Here is a 9,152-nt window from a genome sequence, read left to right on the forward strand (position 1 = left end):
AATTTTTTTAATTTTTTTTATTTTTAAAACATTTATTTTATTTTTTAAATATTTATATTTAATTTTTAATTTTTCTATTATTAAAGGGGTTTTTTAAATTTTATTTTAAATTTTTTTAAATTTTTCTCTTTAAACTATTGTTTTAATTTTTTTTATTTTTATTTTTCATTTTTCTATTTTTAAAGATTTTTATTTTGTTAATTTTTATTTAATTTTTATAATTCATTTTTTTATTTTAAAGGATTTATTATATTTTTTAATTTTGTTTTTTATTGAATGTTTATTTTTCTATTTTTAAAGCATTTATTTGATTTTTAATTTTTTTTATTTAAGTTTTAATTTTTCTATTTTTAAAGCTTTTTTAAAATTTTTTAAATTTGTTATTTTTAATTTTTCTATTTTAAAATAATTTTATTTTATTAATTTTTTATTTAATTTTTATATTTAATTCTTTTATTTTTAAAGCATTTATTATATTTTTTAATTTTGTTTTTTATTGAATGTTTATTTTTCTATTTTTAAAGCATTTATTTGATTTTTAATTTTTTTATTTAAGTTTTAATTTTTCTATTTTTAAAGCCTTTTTAAAATTTTTTAAATTTGTTTTTATTTTTAATTTTTCTATTTTAAAAGCATTTTATTTTATTAATTTTTTATTTAATTTTTATATTTAATTCTTTTATTTTTAAAACATTTATTATATTTTTTAATTTTGTTTTTTATTGAATGTTTATTTTTAATTTTTCTATTTTAAAAGCATTTATTTGATTTTTAAAATTTTTTTATTTAATTTTCAATTTTTCTATTTTTTAACCTTTTTTAAATTTTTTTAATTTGTTTTTGTTTTTAATTTTTCTATTTTTAAAGCTTTTAATTTTTAAATTTTATTTTTAATTTTTTATTTTTAAGTTTTCTATTTTTAAAGCATTTATTTTTTTAATTTCGTTTTTTATTTATTTTTCTATTTTTAATTTTTGTATTTTTAAAGCATTTATTTTTTAATTTTGGGGTTTTTTTAATTTTTATATTTATTTTTTCTATTTTTAAAGCATTTATTTTTTAATTTTGTTTTTTATTTAATTTTTATTTTTAAAATTTTCTATTTTCAAAGGTTTTGATTTTTTAAATTTTATTTTTTATTTATTTTTATTCTTAATTTTTTTATTTTTAAAGCATTTATTTTTTTAATTTTATTTTTAATTTAATTTTTATTTTTAATTTTTCTATTTTCAAAGCTTCTTTATTGTTAAATTTTATTTTTAATTTACTTTTTATTTTTAATTTTATATTTTGAAACGTTTTTTATTTTTTAATTTTATTTTTTATTTCTATTTTTAATTTTTCTATTTTTAAACCCTTTAATTTTATTAATTTTTAATTTAATTTTTATATTTATTTTTTCTATTTTTAAAGCATTTATTATATTTTTTAAATTTTGTTTGTATTAAATTTTTATTTTCAATTTTTATATTTTTAAAGCATTTATTTTATTTATTTAATTTTATTTTTTATTTAATTGTTATTTTTCATTTTTCTATTTTTAAAGCACTTTTTAAATTTTATTTTTATTTAATTTTTATTTTTAATTTTTCTCTTTTTAAAGCATTTTATTTTTTAATTTTATTTTTATTTTTTATTTCTAATTTTTCTATTTTTAAAGCATTTATTTTTTTAATTTTGTTTTTAATTTAATTTTTATTTTTAATTTTTCTATTTTTAAAGCTTTTTATTTTATTTTATTTGGTGCTGCCCAAACCTGCTGTAGTGCATTTTTATACTTTGTAATACTTTGAAGTAATTTTGTTTTGTATCCTCATATTTTCCCCAAATGGTTTATCCCAAACTGTACCCCCCTCCCTTTACCTGTGTTATCCCTCTCCCGGGATGAGATCATCCCCAAACCCCCACCCTGCCTCTCTGTCAATCACTCAGCCTCCCATTCCCTCCATCCAGAAGTTTCGGTCCAAGTCCTCGAGTGATTAGCCAGAGGCTAGGGGTCAGCCCCCCAGGCCTTGCCCCATACGCTGTCCTATATGTCTATCCCCCAGCATCCATCCCTTAGGGTCACTTAATGGTTGGTAGGATGTTATCTACTGTCGGTTTCCACCTCCCTTCAAATGTAACCTTGGCACAGCTTCCGGGACTCTCGGCAGGAGCCCCCTGAGGTGCAGGAGCTCCTATGGGACTCCTAATAAAACCTTGCATTAACCCCTGCTAAGAGTCGGCCCTTTATCTTCTACTGCTGTCTCTGGTGTCTCTTGTGCTGCAAAGGCGACCAGGCCAGGTGCCCTCAGCACCCTCGGGGCACACACAGAGAGTGTCTCCCCCCAGCCCAGGTGCCCTCAGTACCCTCGGGGCACACACAGAGAGTGTCTCCCCCCAGCCCAGGTGCCCTCAGTACCCTCGGGGCACACACAGAGAGTGTCTCCCCCCCAGCCCAGGTGCCCTCAGTACCCTCGGGGCACAGAGAGTGTCTCCCCCCAGCCCAGGTGCCCTCAGTACCCTCGGGGCACAGAGAGTGTCTCCCCCCAGCCCAGGTGCCCTCAGTACCCTCGGGGCACAGAGAGTGTCTCCCCCCAGCCCAGGTGCCCTCAGTACCATCGGGGCACAGAGAGTGTCTCCCCGCTCTCGGCCGTGCCGGGGCTGCCAACTCAGGACCGGCCGAGGGTTCCTGAGGGGCTCGCACAAACCCACTCGGTCGCTGATTGTGGTGGTGTTTGAGGGTCCTCCAGGACAAGGGAGGAGATAAGAATCTTGACTCCCCCTTTCAGAAGGCTGAAATATTATTTTATCATCTCTATTATATTAAAAGAAAATGAGATATTAGAACTACACTAAAAGAGCAAGGAGACATCAGAAAGCTGGAAAGGAATGAATAATAAAAACCTGGGACTGATCACAGCCCCGACACCGCTGGACCATGATTGGTCATCAAGTAGAAACAATGCACAGGAGACCAACCCAAGATGCCCCTGTTGCTAAACCATCTCCAGCCCACACTCCACAGCCACCAGATTGTTATTGGTTCCATTTCTGTTCTGAGGCTTCTCAGGAGAAAAATCCCAGCGAAAGGATTTTCATCAAACACGTCAGTGCCAGGTGATGGCACAGGCAGCATCGGCCGGCCGAGGTCACTGTGTCATCCCTGCCAGCCCAGGTGTCACAGCAAGGAGGAGAGAGTTCACCCTTTGCTCACACTGCAATACAGAGCAATACAACACAACACACACATTAACACAAGATGATAACCTTTTTCTATTTTCATTACTTGTGGATTTATTGTTACAGGACACCCAAAACAACAAAAGCACACAAAAAACAGCACTCATCTACCATTAACATCCCCGTCACATTACACACAAACTCACCGTCCCTCCCCTCACAACTGCTAAATTACACCCCAGCAATCCTTGGTCCTCAGGAACATGGTTCCCAGGAGCCTCCAAAAAATCCTCCTGCCTGACGAAATACCCAGTCCCTGGACGGTGCACGCCCAAACTTTGGCGATGAACGTCGCCTCGCAGACTGACCGGGACCGGGGAAAAAAAACCCAGCCGGGGGGCAAAAAAAAAAAAGAAAAAAAAAAACCCAGCCGGGGGTGGCGGTGGGGAACCAGGCTAGGGATTTTTTACTCTAAATTTACAAATGAGTTGAAAAACCTGAAAAGCAAAAGTCACACGGTTAAATCCAGTCAGCATGCACTCACACACTCAGAGATGAGCAGACAGACAGACACAGACACATGCTCACGCACTCCTCCCATTTAAACGTTCCCTGCGGCTCTTACTCGAGACGCTGAAGAACGCGCTTCCACGCTTCTTCTGGCTGCCGCTCCTCGACGTCAAATGGTAGATTCTGGGGAAATCGGCAGCCTCAGGGACCTGTGAGACGACAGGAAGCGGTCAACGAGTGGCTATCTGACAGCTAGGACTTGTCCCCGCTCTGGACCAATAAATTTTCTACCCAAAATCCCATAAAAGACAGATGAACAGTCAAGTTTTTATAACTGTTCTACCTAACTGTGACTATGTGCCAGGGCAGGGCAGCTCCGACCATAAGTGGTACAACGTAAGTACACACGATATAAGCCGACGCATACAGTGCAAGTGTACATGGAGTGTAAGTACATACAGTATAAGCCAACATAGGTACACACAATATAAGTACATACAGTATAAGCCAGCATAGGTACAAGCAATGTAAGCACATACAGTATAAGCCAGGACTTGAGGTAACTCTCTGGAAGATACTAATTCTTGAGCCCTATACCCTTTGAGAAGATAGAACCTATAGAACTTCTGCAGTCACATGAGGAGGGTGTAAGACGCTTCCTCCAGAAGTCCAAGAGAATGGCGTGGAAAAAAAGGCACTACCAAAGCCGGTAGTGAGAAGGAAGACGGATGAGAACATCTTGTCCCTTTGAGACATTCCTGTCTCAAAGAGTAAAAATGTAAAGATGCCGGAATAAGGGATATCCGGAAAGGAACGTGACTAGAATATGGGCAATGTGGCACGGAATAGTGCCAATAAAGCATCGAGACGTGACAAAGGCCTGTGACACGTAAGACAATGGACACAGACTACATAACACAGACACAGACGACATAACATAGACACAGACGACATAACACAGAGACGAGTGACAACTGCCTGGCACTGTCCCCGTAGGGACCCGAGATTCCTAACGCAAGATGAGCCAGAGGCTGATGATGCCAAAGGAAAGGAAGCCCTATGACAAGAGCACGTGATGATGAAACGGAACTCGTTAAAACAAGTTAGTGCCACAGCAATTAAGAGGATGCTCGAGAGGCTCGGCGAGCCTAGAGAAAGAAGCCGACTGCCGGGTGACCGTGGCCGTAGCTCCGGACGTGAAGGCGAGCTCCTCGGGGGAAAGATCCGTGACGACGTCGAGTCGAGGAAGGCGGACGACACAAAGTACGCGAAAATGTGGAGATGGGTCGGAACTGCCCTGCCCGGCAAAGGCTCTGGCGAGGCTGAGGGGAAACCCTCTCCCTTTACTTCCAGAGAGCCCGCCCCCCTACAGACCTGTCCCCTAAGCTGACATCTGATTGCCTCCTGTGAGAGTAAAGGTTTTTACCCTTCTCCCAGCCACTGTCCCCGACACTTAGCTTTTGGAAGAGGAGCAGACAAAATCCATCCTCGGTCGGACGTGGACGTTGAGATGCTCTCCGTGTGTGCTTCGGTGCTGCCGTTTCCAAGCTTTGGCTACGAGCCTCCTCAGGGTACCTAAGACAAAACAGAAAACCTGACTATTGCCCTCAAAAACAGTAATCCCCGGGACTCCTCCACACCACTGCCCCGGCTCACCTCAAATCTTGATTTGACTCCAGAGGGTGCCCAGAAGATACCTGCGAAAAGAAAAGGTACACGCTTAGCATGCTGCTGTGTAACGCTCACCTAGGAGTCAGCCTGCCTAAACTCCGACTCACCTGTCCTCCTCTGTTCCTTGGCGTGCCTAGGGCAGCGACAGCACCTGCAAAGAAACAAAGCAGAAAATTTGCTGAGATACTGTGAAAACACAACCTCCCAAATCTGACAAGGATGCCACAACAATACCTTAAGCCTGCACACACCTGGCACGGATATGCTCGGCCAGGATAGATGGCAAGTGGACCAGCTAAAAGACAACAAAAACAAGAGGAGATGCTTACAACTGCACAAAAACTGAGACATCAGCAATAACAACTGCTTCTGTACACTACTCAATGCTCACCTCACCCACTCGGCCTTGACTTCCTAAAAAGAGAGACAAAGAACACTGCTGTAACAGCCACCATTTATGCTCCCTCTGCAGAAACAAACAGTGACTGACCTGCTCAGGGCAATCCCCTCACCTGGGATGGGGGGCTCTGCCCTGGATTTTATCCATCTGCATCTGAAAGAAAGTTAGGACTAAAGTCAAAGGTCTGCAGGATAACTTAAGAGCTCCAGATAACTTGTGTCCATTGACACATCGCACCTAGAGTTCAACCACACCCCACATTACAAACTTCAAGTACACAGGACTTCTCATATTGCACCAGGCTATGCGGCAGGGCAGAGCAGCTCCGGCACAAATGTGTGTGCAGACACCCGTGACACAGGACAGGACGTGACAAACAACGGGGACACAACAAGGACAGAAATCTCCTGGCAAGGAAAATGGCTGCGAGGACTGAGAGAATGCAAAAGGAGATGACCGAGGGGAGACCGAGGGTGAGCTGATGAGGCTCAGAGAAACCTGGAGGAAGAAGATGCTAACTGAATGATTTATTCCAAGAACTGCAAAGATGGATGCCCGAGAATCCTACGGCCAGAAGCCTCTACCTGCCCTCACGTTCTTTCAAGTCCAAGTCCGCCATAATGGATCCTGGCGGGGCAGAGCTGTCCATACAGCTCAGAACAAGACCTGAAAAGACATCCAACCGGATGCTTCTAAAGAGACAAGAGAGTCTGATGCCTGTCTGAGATCCCGAGTCAGAAGTTCTAAGGCCTGGGTGCCAGGCCAAGGAATGCAGAGATCACAGATGCTAACAGTGATGCCAGGGTTTCTGACAGGCCCCTCAAAGGGCTCAGGGAAAAGACATGACATATGCAAACAACACATAAAACACAAAAGACAAGTGACACAATACACACCAGGACTGCTCTGCCCTGCGCACCTCAGCACTGTGATCCAAAGTCAGGCTTTGCTTTTATGGGGCCTAAGGGGCCGCTTCAGGGACACCGCCACGTCCAAAGTGGACTGAAAAACCCCTCCCAGTAATTCCCAAACCAGCACCCTGCTTTCATCCCCTCTGTGGGTCGTGGCCCTCTACTTATCTCTCGCACATCTGGGGATGCCGGTCTCGGGTGCGAAGAAAGGCCACCTCGTCAGCCGGGAAGCTCCTGCTGGCACCGGGCTGGTGTCTCTTAGACAGCTGTATTAAAGAAAACCAAACATCAGTGCCCAATCTCGGCAGCCCATCGGCCAAAACCCCACAAGTCTGCTACTCACCCTTCTCCTAAGAACGCGCAGCTGCTCGGGCCGCACGCTTCGGGCACGCTCGGAGACCGAGGCCGTCGTCACAGGGGGTGCCTGGGTTAAGAGGAGATGAGGTGATTTGGCATGGCTGAAATCTGAGGGGACCATCACTCCTCCTCCCTACATCCCCGACTCACCCCAACTCCTTGGCAGGTGCCCAAGGCCACCTGGATGGCACCTTTAAATAGAAAAGTTCTGGGCTTCATCACCAGGTCCTGTAACGCATCCACAGGGCTCACACGTGCAGGGAACCCGGTGCATCGGCCGGCTGGTGACGGGGGCTCGGCAGGCTCCGAGTGGATTGCCTAAACCCCAAAAAAAGAGAATGGAAACTTAGAGCTGCACCAGACACTGAGAGTTGAGCAATAACAACTACTTCTCTCCACTGCTCACCTTGACTGCTGGTACCCAGATTTACTTCCTAAAAAGAAAGACAAAGAACAGAGCTGTAACAGAGTCACCACAAACACTTCTGCTGCAGAGATAAACGGTGCCTCACCTGGTTGGGGGAAACCACTCACCCAGGATGGGGCCCTCTGGCACACATTTAATCCATCTGAATCTGAAAAAAAAGTTAGGACAAGATTCAAACTGTTGCAGGATAACTTAAGAGCTCCTGATATCCTGTGTCCATCTACAAATCCCACCTAGAGTCCAACTACACCCCACATTACAAACTTCAAGTCCCCGGGACTTCTCCTATTGCACCAGGCTATGCGGCAGGGCAGAGCAGCTCCGGCACAAATGTGTGTGCGCACACCCGTGACACAGAACAGGACGTGACAGACAAGGGGGACACAACACGGACAGAAATCTCCTGGCAAGGAAAATGGCTGCGAGGACTGAGAGAATGCAAAAGGAGATGACCGAGGAGAGACCGATGGTGAGCTGATGAGGCTCAGAGAAACCTGGAGGAAGAAGACGCTAACTGAATGATTTATTCCAAGAACTGCAAACATGGATGCCCGAGAATCCTACAGCCAGAAGCCTCTACCTGCCCTCACGTTCTTTCAAGTCCTTGTCCGCCATAATGGATCCTGGCGGGGCAGAGCTGTCCATACAGCTCAGAACAAGACCTGAAAAGACATCCAACCGGATGCTTCTAAAGAGACAAGAGAGTCTGATGCCTGTCTGAGCTCCCGAGTCAAAAGTTCTATGGCCTGGGTGCCAGGCCGAGGAATGCAGAGAGCACAGATGCTAACAATGATGCCAGGGTTTCTGACAGGCCCCTCAAAGGGCTCAGGGAAAAGACATGACATATGCAAACAACACATAAAACACAAAAGACAAGTGACACAATACACACCAGGACTGCTCTGCCCTGCGCACCTCAGCACTGTGATCCAAAGTCAGGCTTTGCTTTTATGGGGCCTAAGGGGCCGCTTCAGGGACACCGCCACCTCCGAAGTAGACTGAAAAACCCCTCCCAGTAATTCCCAAACCAGCACCCTGCTTTCATCCCCTCTGTGGGTCGTGGCCCTCTACTTATCTCTCGCACATCTGGGGATGCCGGTCTCGGGTGCGAAGAAAGGCCACCTCGTCAGCTGGGAAGCTCCTGCTGGCACCGGGCTGGTGTCTCTTAGACAGCTGTATTAAAGAAAACCAAACATCAGTGCCCAATCTCGGCAGCCCATTGGCCAAAACCCCACAAGTCTGCTACTCACCCTTCTCCTAAGAACGCTCAGCTGCTCGGGCCGCACGCTTCGGGCACGCTCGGAGACCGAGGCCGTCGCCACAGGGGGTGCCTCGGCTAAGAGGAGATGAGGTGATTTGGCATGGCTGAAACCTGAGGGGACCATCACTCCTCCTCCCTACATCCCCGACTCACCACAACTCCTTGGCAGGTGCCCAAGGCCACCTGGATGGCACCTTGAAATAGAAAAGTTCTGGGCTTCATCACCAGGTCCTGTAACGCATCCACAGGGCTCACACGTGCAGGGAACCCAGTGCATCGGCCGGCTGGTGACGGGGGCTCGGCAGGCTCCGAGTGGATTGCCTAAACCCCAAAAAAAGAGAATGGAAACTTAGAGCTGCACCAGACACTGAGAGTTGAGCAATAACAACTACTTCTCTCCACTGCTCACCTTGACTGCTGGTACCCAGATTTACTTCCTAAAAAGAAAGACAA

At 43.6% G+C, this 9,152-nt stretch overlaps 1 long non-coding RNA gene across 4 annotated transcripts; it reads right to left on the reverse strand.

The window, feature by feature from the left end:
- Positions 1-2,765: 2,765 nt before the first annotated feature.
- LOC118700233 (uncharacterized) lies at positions 2,766-6,461 on the reverse strand. Of its 4 annotated transcripts, none has more exons than XR_004982220.2 (7): positions 5,735-6,461; positions 5,595-5,638; positions 5,451-5,494; positions 5,329-5,369; positions 5,099-5,247; positions 3,788-3,881; positions 3,251-3,659 (listed from the first exon to the last, which is right to left on the reverse strand). It is a non-coding gene; the product is annotated as an uncharacterized LOC118700233 (long non-coding RNA). The 4 variants fall into 4 exon arrangements; XR_004982219.2 differs by having other exon boundaries at positions 3,788-5,247; positions 5,735-5,757; positions 5,856-6,455; XR_008508293.1 differs by lacking the exon at positions 3,251-3,659 and adding an exon at positions 2,766-3,197 and having other exon boundaries at positions 3,788-5,247; positions 5,735-6,455.
- Positions 6,462-9,152: the final 2,691 nt, after the last annotated feature.

Source organism: Molothrus ater, chromosome 3, assembly GCF_012460135.2.
Source record: "Molothrus ater isolate BHLD 08-10-18 breed brown headed cowbird chromosome 3, BPBGC_Mater_1.1, whole genome shotgun sequence".
NCBI lineage: Eukaryota > Metazoa > Chordata > Aves > Passeriformes > Icteridae > Molothrus > Molothrus ater.